Raw genomic sequence first — 14,352 nt, 5'->3', positions numbered from 1 at the left:
TGTCCAATCATGTTCACCAGGAAGAAGATATATCATTGGCTCATAAGAAGCAAGGTAGAAAGATTTTTTAAAGAATTTGGACACATATTCCTCTAGAAATCTTTTTGCCTTGTTAATTGCTGATATTGCATGGTTGCAAGGTATGCCAGACAGGTCCCACTTTCTGCAGCCACATGTATGCAGTTCCAAGTTTACAACATGTGTTTGCTACCCACTACTCACTTGCCATAGATTAACACCAGCTTGGATAAGTTTGCAGTATCTAGCCCTTTCCTTTTCCACCTCTAGCTTCTCAGCATAATGTGGTGTAATCTCCCATAGAGCTGCCTTTCCTTTCTCTCTATTCCTATGACACCTCACCATCTGCTTGCCCTTAATACCATCAATCATAGTCCTAATAGGTTTTTTGCTAAAATCTAGGATATAATTGTTGAACACCTCAGACAGTTGTTAACAACCAAGTCTCTCTTGCAGTTAGTGTCAAAAGCATGCCTAGCCCATGTGTGCTTAGGTATACCAGTCAGCCACTTCCAAGCTTCCTCGCTCTCATTTTTTAGATCATTCATGGCAATGTTAAACTTGTGTTGGCTGTAAGCATAGCTGGCATTATCCATGCATTTCTTAAGATCTTACCCCCTAAAACCAGCATTCTGCAAATTTGCATAGAGGTGTCTAAGGCAAAATCTTTGATGGCAGTTTGGGAATACTTGATTTACTGCATTTAGCAGCCCGTGATCACATAGCATCCTAAACTTAGCTACTATACAACTACAAATGCAGAACTTAATAGAAATGCTAAATTTGATTCAGTTGCAAAGCACATACCTTCTGTCTATCAGACATGATAGTATAAGGACCAAATTTCCCAATTTCACCTCCTAGACATATCTTCAATTGGTGCAGAAACCAACACCAGTTAGTTGTGTCCTCTTGTCCAACTATAGCAAATGCAAGTGGGAAAATATTGTTATTGCCATCTCTTCCAGTGGCAGCAAGGATTTGAGCACCAGTTGTCAGCTTAATGAAGCATGTTGGAATTATGCCCTAGAGGCAATAATAAATATAGTTATTATTATAATTCTTGTATCAAGATAATCGTTTATTATCCATGCTATAATTGTATTGAATAAAGACTTATATACATGTGTGGATACATAGACAAAACACTGTCCCTAGCAAGCCTCTAGTTGGCTAGCCAGTTGATCAAAGATAGTCAGTGTCTTCTGATTATGAACAAGGTGTTGTTGCTTGATAACTGGATCACGTCATTAGGAGAATCACGTGATGGACTAGACCCAAACTAATAGACGTAGCATGTTGATTGTCTCATTTTATTGCTACTGTTTTCTGCGTGTCAAGTATTTGTTCCTATGACCATGAGATCATATAACTCACTAACACCGGAGGAATACTTTGTGTGTATCAAACGTTGCAACGTAACTCGGTGACTATAAAGATGCTCTACATGTATCTTCGAAGGTTTTCATTGAGTTAGTATGGATCGAGACTGGGATTTGTCACTCCGTGTGACGGAGAGGTATCTCGGGGCCCACTCGATAATACAACATCACACACAAGCCTTGCAAGCAATGTGACTTAGTGTAAGTTGCGGGATCTTGTATTACGGAACGAGTAAAGAGACTTGCTGGTAAACGAGATTGAAATAGGTATGCGGATACTGACGATCGAATCTCGGGCAAGTAACATACCGAAGGACAAAGGGAATGACATACGGGATTATATGAATCCTTGGCACTGAGGTTCAAACGATAAGATCTTCGTAGAATATGTAGGATCCAATATGGGCATCCAGGTCCCGCTATTGGATATTGACCGAGGAGTCTCTCGGGTCATGTCTACATAGTTCTCGAACCCGCAGGGTCTGCACACTTAAGGTTCGACGTTGTTTTATGCGTATTTGAGTTATATGGTTGGTTACCGAATGTTGTTTGGAGTCCCGGATGAGATCACGGACGTCACGAGGGTTTCCGGAATGGTCCGGAAACGAAGATTGATATATAGGATGAACTCATTTGATTACCGGAAGGTTTTCGGAGTTACCGGGAATGACGAATGGGTTCCGGGAGTTCACCGGGGGGGGGGGGGGGGGACCCACCCCGGGGAAGCCCATAGGCATTGAGGGTGGTGCACCAGCCCTTAGTGGGCTGGTGGGACAGCCCAAAAGAGCCCTATGCGCATTGGAAGAAAAATCAACGAGAAAAGAAAAAAAAGGAGGAGGTGGGAAAGGGAAGAAGGACTCCACCTTCCAAACCAAGTAGCACTCGTTTTGGGAGGGGGAGACCTTCCCCCTTGGCTCGGCCGAAGCCCTTAGGGGTCCTTGGACCCCAAGGCAAGGCTCCCCCTCTCCCCCCTATATATACGGAGGTTTTAGGGCTGATTTGAGACAACTTTTCCACGGCAGCCCGACCACATATCTCCACGGTTTTACCTCTAGATCACGTTTCTGCGGAGCTCGGGCGGAGCCCTGCTAAGACGAGATCATTACCAACCTCCGAAGCGCCGTCACGCTGCCGGAGAACTCTTCTACCTCTCCGTCTCTCTTGCTGGATCAAGAAGGCCGAGATCATCATCGAGCTGTACGTGTGCTGAACGCGGAGGTGCCGTCCGTTCGGCACTAGATCGTGGGACTGATCGCGGGATAGTTCGCGGGGCGGATCGAGGGACGTGAGGACGTTCCACTACATCAACCGCGTTCACTAACGCTTCTGCTGTATGGTCTACAAGGGTACGTAGATCACACATCCCCTCTCGTAGATGGACATCACCATGATAGATCTTCGTGCGCGTAGGAAATTTTTTGTTTCCCATGCGACGTTCCCCAACAAAGAATCCATCAACACCTGTTCATGGAAAGCAAAGAACAATTTAAGTCTATAAAGCATTGCTAAACAATTAAAATTACTGATGCACAATAAAAGAATGACTAACCAATGAATGGTCTGCATCCATTCAGAAATCCCTCCCTTGCTCCATTGATGCAGAAGAACATATCATGAAACCTTGGTGCTGGATGTGGTATTTTTGTAGTAGGTTTAGAAGTAACTGTTGTGACTACAACTCTACTACAAGGGTTTGTATCCATGATGGTCTGAGCATAATCTCCAAGTCTAGGATACTGCTTCTTGTGCTCTCCTAGCATAGCTTCTACAACAAGGTTTTTGGCCCTATAGGCCACGTGCCTTCCCACATCAACACCATAATTCTCCCTACATTTATCCATCAAAGTGTTTATGTTAGTGCTGGGATCAGACCTGAACAATGACTCATAGGTCTTTGCAAGCCACTTTGCACTAATCCTTGATTTCTCTGTATTGGTAGGGCAAGTCTGCTCCAGCCTCATTTTCTTAATAGCAAAGGTCTTCTCCCCTTTGATAACTGCAGCAACAATGCAAAATTGGCAATGATCTTGCTTACAACAAGCAATGATCCTTTGGTCTGAGTTTCTGTGATACCTAAAGTCTCTGGCCCGTGTGATGTGCAAGCTCAACAAAGCTTCTCTGAATTGATGTTGATCCTTAAAGCACATGTATAGACATAACTGCTGATGTGGATGCTCAAGTTTGTCATTGTACCAGATCCTTGGTTTCCTTTTCTTGGCCCTACTCTTCCTCCCTTTAGGTAGCACAAATGAGCGTGGCTCATGTCCATCATCATCATCCTCAAACAACAACCAATCATCTTCTTCATCTGCTGAAGGAATGAAATCAGGTATCACCTCCTCTAACACACTACAATGTGACCTAGTAGTGGGGCCTTTCCTAACTTCAAGTTTCTTTCTCCTTTTTGGAGATTTTTGCATTTGAGGCTCTTCTGTTGCAAAAACATCCTCATCTTCCTGCTCAAACAAATCCTCAACATCAGTGTCACCCTCATAATGTAATAGTTCCTCATCTGAATTTTCATCTGAATCTTCAGATTGATCTACATCTTATTCCTCCTCTCCTAATTGTGAGATGTTATCTGAATTGTTATCACTGCCATATGCATCACTACTATTATGTGACTGTTCAAACATTGGCTCTTCCTCCATTATAACATTCAGATTGTCCTTTCTGAAGTTTATGCTCTCTTGGGTGCAAAAGGCAGTAGGCTGACTAGGGCTGCCATGGAAAACTACACCTTCTGGATCAACATCAAGAACTACAGGCTCACTAAGATCATAAAGAACAGGTGGTTCATAAACTATTGCTGCTAATTTATCCTCTTCAGTTGTTGCACTTGCTGCTAAATAAGTTGTTGTTGCCCTCACTAGCAAGTTGAGAACTAAACTATGGTTATATTCCTTTTTTAGTTCCTGCAGTTTGATGTTTGTGTCAATCAAATCTAAGCCCTGCTCTCTCTCCTCTCCTATTCCTAAATTCCTCATGTGGTATAACTCATCTGACAAATAAAAACCTTGTGTTTGCAACACTGCATAAAGGTTAAGAAATGTAACATCTGAGCTACATAGCTTCATATCAATATTTGGCTGAGAATCAAAGTGAATCCTCAGTTCCCAAACATCATCATTCAAACTACAGTCCAGACATAAAAATTCAGATAAGCACATAAGCATATAACTTCAGATAAGCAAGCATATAAATTCAGATAAGTAAACTCATAAGCATAAATATTCAAATAAGCACATAGACATCAAAATTCAGATAAACACATAAGCACTTGTTGTCTTCATCAGTCAAACTATAAGCATATAAAGCCTCTACTATGAATTTTGAATTGCACAGGAGCAACACACAACCTGTACTATGAATTTTGAATGTCACGGGAGCACTGGTTCAGAGTCCAGGAGCAACACACAACCTCTACCATTGATAAACCTAGCTGGAGCAACACACATATCGAGTCCAGGAGCACTGGTTCAGAGTCCACGAGCGACACACAACCTCTATCATTGATACAACTAGCCTCTACCATTGATACAACCCAAAAAAAGAAAGAAAAAAATTGCCAGTGTTCATCAGTGACTTACATCATGCCGCCACCATCACCACTGGTCCAGTGATGGCTACTGCTAGGGTTGGCGACCCAGATCTCTGCCATCTTCACCCTGTCCTCCATGGACAGCGCCGCCTCCTCCTCCAAATCCTTATCCTCCGAACCAGCGCTGGAGGAGTGGTTCGAACTGTAGCCATCATCGTCCACGACCAGATTTACGTGGTCATCTACCCCGAGGCTGGGGAGGTCTCCGTAGCCGCCAGCAACGTCACCGCCGCCCGGAGTCACCGTCGCCATCGTCGGAGAGCCGCACATAGAGGGAGAGGGGAGAGAAAGGCTAGGGTTCGAGCGAGAGAAGAGGGTTAGTCCGGTTCGACCAGGTTCGAGCGAGATGGTCGGGTTCAACCAGGTTCGAGTGAGTGACCGAGCCGGTACGTGTACGCCACCGTGGAGACTGACATCAGGGCCCGATACGTCATATACAACGTCAATACATGTTATACAGCTGTCAGATCGTATTGCAACAATTAGGCTATGAGATGTTACTGACACGCAAAAAAAATGACCATCGGTACCAATTCGTTACATGGTGCTCAAGTGTGGTAGTGCCCTGCAATTATCTCGAGAGGGGATGTACATCGCCGTGTGCGAGGCTGGGCTGCAGAGGCGCGTCTGGACTCTCGACCCATGCATGCATGCATGCAAGAAATCTGCGGGCACGCAGTGCGGTTTGAGCCGTCCCATCCGTGATGTTTGAGCGTTCTTCCTTTTTTCCGCCAAGTTACAGTTTGTGTGCTGTAAGTGTTATTTGTTTGTGAAAATTACCAGGTTCTATTATAAAAGTTCATAAAAAATACAAAGCACGTGGGTATAAATGCTGGAAATTATCCATTATGATGTCTTGGTTTCCTCTAAGGGCATCTCCACTGTGGGCGCTTAAATTGGGCGCGAGGAATTTCATCCTCTTCGTTTTCCCTAATTCTGGGTCAAAACTAGTAAATAGTTAGCGTCGAAACAAAAAGAGCCGTCGGATGCCTTGCCCTTTTTTTGTCGCGCGCACAAAAATCGGTTGTGACGGACGCTATGTTGAAGGCCAAAAAATAGCAAGATTGTACGAGGCTCCTTCAGCTATTAGAACGGGCGCTTAGTTAGGAGTGTTGGCGAAACAAACGATTGTGATTTTCTTTGAAATTTTTATAAATCGCTAAGAATCTACGGATAGCTGTTAACTTTGGAGATATGAACTCCTACATAGATGTTATGTTGACATTTTTTAATTCCTTAAGCACCTAAACAAGTGATCAGCATTGAAAATGCCCTAAGAGAAGAGCAACTAAAATAAGCTACATATATTCAACGATATGTATTTTCCCCCGCAAAAAGAGGATTATCATCATTATGTGCTTCTACTTCTCAATTAACACCGATAGCCAAGCGACCACATACGACCAACTCTCTGATGATCGTGTCCCCATGTCCCCATGCCAACACCCTTGCTTGGTGAACCACCTCCCACCAGCGCCATATGAGCTTCAGTTATCACCTTGTAGTCGGTGGCATACACCCGCCTCATATCCATCCTTGCAACGTGTCTAAATATAGAATATCTATTTCCATGCAACAACCCACCATCTCCATCTTATGTCAAGCAAAACCAGTGTCTCCACTCTCATTAATTCTTACTAGTCTCAGCTAGATGAGCCCTAGTTTGCCCTAACCCTAGATACGATCGACCGTTACGGAAGTATGGTCTTGACGTATCCAAATTTGTTGGTATGCAATTAACACGATTAGTTAAAGTGAACGATCACCTACTTTCCTTATATTTTCGTTATCTATAAAATATTTCGTGATCATTACTTCCACTTGTTGCTTTTAAGATTTAGTGTATCTCTTTCAACACACATGCTTTGGAAAAAGATACGCACAACAATTAAACCCTTTCTAACACTGTAAATTGATGGTGAGACTCCTATCATGAATAATAATATTTACACTTACATAGAGGAAGGGGACCTCCCCAGGGGGGTTATGGTATAAGGCAACTAAAGAGGGTGTGCAACATATGCAATATATATATGTATATATATATATATAAAGAGAGATAGGAAAGCTTCTGAGATACCTTATAGTAATAATAATAATATTTACACTTACATAGGGGAAGGGGACTGATGTCTACTATACAATTTTATTCTTGTAGACATTGTTGGGCCTTTAAGTACAGAGTTTTGTAGGACAATAACAAATTTCCCGCAAGTGGATGACCTAGGTTTATCAATCCGTGGGAGTTGTAGGATGAAAATATCCTCTCTTAAACAACCCTTCAATCAAACACAAGAATTCTCTTGTGTCCCAACACATCCAATACATTGGAAATTGTATAGGTGTACTAGTTCGGCAAAGAGATGGTGATACAAGTGTAGTATGGATAGTAGAAATAAATTTTTATAATCAGAGTAAATAAAAACAGCAATGTAACAAGTAGTAAAAAGCAAGCAAAATGTTATATAAATGCTTGGAAATAAGGCCTAGGGTTTATACTTTCACTAGTGCAATCTCTCAACAATGCTAACATAATAGAATCATATAGTCATCCTTCAACGTGCTAGAAAGAATCACTCCAAAGTTCATATCTAGCGGAGAACATATAGCGAAATTGTTCTAGGTAGTAGAACCTCCTCGAAGCTATTCTTTCGATGAATCTATTGAGATATCTCTATAAGTGTCACAAACAGCCCTAGAGTTCATACTAGAATAACATCTATGATACACAACAACAAACCCCTAATGTCACCTAGATACTTCAATGTCACCTCAATTATCCGTTAGTTAATTATTCGACATGCATCAAACAATTCCAGATTCATCATATTCAGCCCAACACAAAGAACTTCAAAAGTAACCCAAGATTTCTATCAAAGAAAGTAGGACAAGAATGTATATCAACCTATATGTATAGATTACCTAATGTAACCTCGGGAATCTGCAAGTTGAGTACCAAAACATAGATCAAGTGAATCAATAGAACACCCCATTGTCACCATGGGTATCCACATGCAAGACATATATCAAGTGATCTCAAATCCAATATTGAATCCAATATAACATCTCAAACGGAATGATTCAATTCATCACATCAAGATAGAAAGGGACAAATACCATATGATCCAACTACATTAACAAATCCCGTGATACATCAAATTTGTGACATCTCAAGAACACGAGAGAGAGAGAGAGAGAGAGAGAGAGAGAGAGAGAGAGAGAGAGAGAGAGAGAGAGCAAACACATAGCTTGTAACAGCCTGAGACCGACGCTCCAGAAGATTTCCCTTTTATTTCGTTGCCGCCCTGTGATTATTTGTTTGTCACATTCATCGTCGCATCATCCGCATAGCGTCGACACTTCGTTGACACGCCAGAAATTCCATCATGCTCGTTTTCCTTGATTCTCGGCTAAAACTAGCAAAACAGTTAGCGTCGCATACATATCGTCGGGTGCCTTGCTTTTTTTTGTCGCACGCACAAAAATTGATGGCGGCGGGTCCGATGCTGGAGGCCAGAAAATAACAATATTTGTAGGAGGATCCATCAGCTATTAGAATGGACTCTTAGTCACGAGCGTTGACGAAACAGACGATTACGATTTTCTTTCATACATTTATAAATTGCTAGGAATCTACGGGTCGGAGAGATGAACTCCTGCATAGACACTATGCTGATTTTTTATTCCTTAAGCGCCTAACCAAGTGCTCAGCATTGAAAATGCCCTAAGAGAAGAGCAACTGAAAGATGCTACCTATATTCAACGATATGCTATTTCCCCCGCAAAAAAGGGAATTATCATCATTATGTACTTCTACTTCTAAATTAACACCGATATCCAAGCAGACACATACGACCAAATGTGTGATGATTGTGTCCCTATGCCAACACCCTTGCATGGTGAACCACCTCCCACCGACGCCATACAAGCTTCAGTTATCACCTTGTAGTCGATGGCATGCACCCACCTCGTATCCATCCTTGCCACGTGTCTAAATATAGCATGTATCTTTCTATGCAACCACTCACCATCTTCATCTTATGCCAAGCAAAACCAGCGTCTCCACTCTCATTAATTCTTACTCGTCGCACCTAGATGAGCCCTAGTTTGCCCTAACCCTAGATAGGATTGACCGTTACAAAAGTGTGATCTTGATGTATCCAAATTTGTTGGTATGCAATTAATTAACACGTTAGTAAAAGTGAACGGTCACCTACTTTCCTTATATTTTCATTATCTATAAAACTTTTCGTGATCATTACGTTCCACTTGTTTCCTTTAAGATTCGGTGTATCTGTTTCAACACACATGCTTTGAAAAAAGATACACACAACCATTAGACACTTTTTAACATTGTAAATTGTTGGAGAGACTCCTAACATAAATAATAATATTTACATTTACATAGAGGAAGGGGCCTCCAGGGGGGTTTATGGTATAAGGCATCCAGAGATGGTTTGCAACATATGCAATACATACATACATAGAGAGAGAGAGAGAGCAAAGCTTCTGAGATACCTTATAGTAATAATAATAATAATAATAATTACACTTACATGGGGGAAGGGGACTGATGTCTACTACATAACTTTATTCTTGTAGATGTTGTTGGCCTTCCAAATGCAGAGTTTTGTAAGACAACAACAAATTTTCCTCAAGTGGATGACCTATGGTTTATCAATCGGTGGGAGGCGTAGGATGAATATGACCTATCCTAAACAACCCTGCAATCGAACACAAGAAATCTCTTGTGTCCCCCACTCACCCAATACAATGGTAAATTGTATAGGTGCACTAGTTCGACGAAGACTTGGTGACACAAGTGTAATATGGATAGTAGAAATAAATTTATATAATCAAAATAAATAAAAACAGCAAGGTAACAAGTAGTAAAAAGTGAGAAAAACGTTATAAATTTATTTCTACTATCCATAAGGCATGTGGTTCATACTTTCATTAGTGTAATCTCTCAGCAATGCTAACATAATAGAACCATATAATCATCCTTTAACGTGTGACAAAGAGTCACTCCAAATTTCATATCCAGCGGAGAGCATAAGATGAAATAGTTGTAGGTAGTAGAACCACCTCAAAGCTATTCTTTCGATCAATATATTGAGCTATTCCTATAAGTTTCACAAACAACCCTAGACTTCATACAAGAATAACACCTATGATACACAACAACCAACCCTAATGTCACCTAGATGCTCCAATGTCACCTCAAGTATCCATGGGTTAATTATTCGACATGCATCAAACAATTTCAGATTCATCATATTCAATCCAACATAAAGAACTTCAAAGAGTACCCCAAGATATCTATCGAAGTAGGACAAGAACGTCTATCGACCTATATGCATAGATTACCCCAATGTCACCTCGGAAATCCATAGGTTGAGTACCAAAACATATATCAAGTGAATCAATAGAACACTCCATTGTCACCACGGGTATCCACATGCAAGACATACATCAAGTGATCTCAAATCCAATATTCAACCCGACATAACAAAATCTCAAAGGGAATGATTCAATACATCACATCAAGATAGCAAGAGACAAATACCATATGATCCAACTAAATTAACAAAGCCCGTGATACATCAAGTTCGTGACATCTCAAGAACACGAGGGAGAGAGAGAAAGAGAGATCAAACGCATAGTTACTGATACATACCCTCATCCCCGTGGGTGAACTACTCCCTCTTCGTCATGGACACCGTTGGGATGATGAAGATGGCCTCTGGTGATGATTTCCCCCTCTTCCAGGGTGCCGAAACAGGGCTCCAGCTGAGTTTTCTTATACAGAGGCTTGCGGTGGAGGAGCACAAGTTTTAGGTTTATTTCTAAGGGTTTGTGTATATATAGGATTTTCAGCGATGGAATCGCGTCAAGCGGAGCCACGAGGTGGCCCCAAGTTATTAGGGAGCGCCTAAGGGGTGAGGGCTGATACGTCTCCATCGTATCTATTTTCCAAACTCTTTTGCCCTTGTTTTGGACTCTAATTTGCATGATTTGAATGGAACTAACCCGGACTGACGTTGTTTTTAGCAGAATTGCCATGGTGTTGTTTTTGTGCAGAAATGAAAGTTCTCGGAACGTCCTGAAAATTTATGGAGAATATTTTTGGAAAATATGAAAAATACCTGCGCAAAGATCCACCGGAGGGGATGGGCCAGTGGGCCACAAGCCCTGTTGCCGCGGCCACCCCCCTAGCCGCGGCAACCAAGTTTGTGGGGCCCACGTGGCTCTGCCGCCCCCAACTCTAGCTCTATAAATTCACTTTCGTCCAGAAAAAAATCAGAAGAGAAGATTTCGTCGCGTTTGCGATACGGAGGCGCCGCCACATCCTATTCTTCATCTGGAGGGCAGACCTGGAGTCCGTTTTGGGCTCCGGAGAGGGGAAATCGTCACCATCATCATCATCAACCTTCTTCCCTCTCCAATTCCATGAAGCTCTTCATCGTTCGTGAGTAATCTATTCGTAGGCTCGCTGGGCGGTGATGAGTAGGATGAGATCTATCATGTAATCGAGTTAGTTTTTACGGGGATTGATCCCTAGTATCCACTATGTTCTAAGATTGATGTTGCTACTACTTTGCCATGCTTAATGCTTGTCACTAGGGCCCGAGTGCCATGATTTCAGATCTGAAATTATTATGTTGTCGCCAATATATGTGTGTTTTAGATCCGATCTTGCAAGTTGTAGTTACCTACTATGTGTTATGACTCGGCAACCCCGGAGTGACAATAGCCGGAACCACTCCCGGTGTTGACCATAGTTTGAGGAGTTCATGTGTTCACCAAGTGCTAATGCGTTGTTCCGGTTCTTTATTAAAAGGAGAACCTTAATATCCCATAGTATCCTTTTGGACTCCGATGCCACGGGAGGGATGGACAATAGATGTCATGCAAGTTCTTTTCCCTAAGCACGTATGACTACACACGGAATGCATGCCTACATCACATTGACGAACGGGAGCTAGCCACATATCTCTCCGTGTTATAACTGTTGCATGATGAATGTCATCCAAACGAATCACCGACCCATTGCCTACGAGTTTGTCCCACTACTGATGTTACTTGTTTTGCTCTGCTGCTGTTACTACCGTTGCTGCTACTGTTACTTGCTGCTGTTGTTACTTGCTTTGCTCTGCTGCTGTTACTTGCTACTGTTGCTACTTGCTACTGTTGTTACTATAGCTGTTCCTTGCCACTGTTGTTACTCGTTACACTCCTGCTACCTGCTACAATACTTTTCTGGCGCCATTGATACAACAGTTAGGAATAGTCTACTGTCAACAGATCGTTTCTGGCGCCGTTGTTATCATACTACTTTGCTACTGATACTTTGCTTGCAGATACTAATCTTTCAGGTGCGGTTGAATCTGACACATTCAGTTGCTAATACTTGAGAGTATCCTTTCACTTCCCGCCTGGAAAACCAACAAATTTGGGTCGAATACTCTACCCTTGAAAACTGCCGCGAACCCACATGTTGGTGGGCCATTGCAAGACAATTACTAATTGTTGAGCAACTCGGAGCAGTTCTGGCTCTGTTGCCGCGGAGGCATCAAGTCAGGCACACGTCAACAACATTCTTCTAGTGTTGTTGCTGGGGACTGCTAGCAAGCAAGGGCACCCTGATGACTTGGGGGCACCTGGTGACCCCTTTCAGTGGTTCTTTGCTCCGGTATTTCTCATATGTTCGAGAAAAAATCATCAAAAAGTTTTGGGCGATTTTGAGAACTTTCATTTTCTGCACAAAAAAGCAACACCACGCTAATTCTGTTGAAAACAATGTCAGTCCGGGTTAGTTCTAATTAAAACATATAAATTGCCTCAAAACCTTATAAAACTATTTTAAACATAGGAGAATATGGTATGAATACTTCATAAATTATCGATACATTGGAGATGCATCAGCATCCCCAAGCTCAATTCCTACTCGCCCTTGAGTAGGTAGATGATAAAAGAAATAATTTATGAAGTGTGAGTGCTAGCATAGTATATAAGTTCGATCAATGTTAATGCCAATCACTTCTCCTAGTGAAAGGAAATGGATGTTGCCTAGAGGGGATTGAATAGGCGCTTTAAAATAATTACGATTTAGGCTTGAACAAATGTGGAATAAAACTAACGTTTAATTTTTCAAGCACAAAACGTAAAACAACTAGGCTCACCTATGTGCACCAACAACTTATGCTAAGAAAGATAAACAACTAAGTGATAACAAGATAAATAACAAGAAACAATATGGCTATCACAAAATAAAGTGCATAAGTAAAGGGCTCGGGTACGAGATAATTGCTACGGCAACAGACAACAACGCCAGAAATTGGCACGTTGATAGAGACTTGGCTTGCGCTGGTTTTTCCCTTGAAGAGGAAAGGGTGATGTAGCACAGGAGCAATAAGTATTTCCCTCAGTTTCAGAACCAAGGTATCAATCCAGTAGGAGAATCGCGTCAAGTCCAGAGTACCTGCGCAAACACAAAAGAGCTTGCACCCACCGCTATAAAGGGGTTGTCAATCCCTTCAAGATTGATTGCAAAGTGAGATCTGAAGGCGGAAAATGCAACGAAGTAAAAGTGTAAGGCTGAAAATATGACGTGAAGTAGACCCGGGGGCCATTGTGTTCACTTGAGGCTTCTCTCAAAATAGCAAATATTACGGTGGGTGAACAAATTACTGTCGAGCAATTGATAGAACCGCGCAAAGTCATGACGATATCTAAGGCAATGATCATACATATAGGCATCACGTCCGAGACAAGTAGATCGATACTTTCTGCATCTACTACTATTACTCCACACATCGACCGCTATCTAGCATGCATCTAGTGTATTGAGTTCACGACGAACAGAGTAACGCCTTAAGCAAGATGACATGATGTAGAGGGATAAACTCAAACCAATGATGAAAACCCCATCTTTTTACCCTTGATGGCAACAACATGATGCGTGCCTCGCTACCCCTTCTGTCACTGGGTGAGGTCACCGCACGGTATGAACCCAAAACCAAGCACTTCTCCCATTGCAAGAATCATAGATCAAGTTGGCCAAACAAAACCCACAACTCGAAGAGAATTACAAGGATATAAAATCATGCATATGAGAGATCAGAAGAAACTCAAATAAGATTCATAGATAATCTGATCATAAATCCACAATTCATCGGATCTCGACAAACACACCGCAAAAGAAGATTACATCGGATAGATCTCCATGAAGATCATGGAAAACTTTGAATTGAAGATCCAAGAGAGAGAAGAAGCCATCTAGCTAGTAGCTATGGACCCGTAGGTCTATGGTGAACTACTCACGCATCATCGAAGAGCTCATGGTGT

The sequence above is a fragment of the Hordeum vulgare genome, chromosome 5H, assembly GCF_904849725.1.
Source record: "Hordeum vulgare subsp. vulgare chromosome 5H, MorexV3_pseudomolecules_assembly, whole genome shotgun sequence".
In the NCBI taxonomy this organism is placed as follows: Eukaryota; Viridiplantae; Streptophyta; class Magnoliopsida; order Poales; family Poaceae; genus Hordeum; species Hordeum vulgare.
This window is presented reverse-complemented; position numbering follows the sequence as displayed.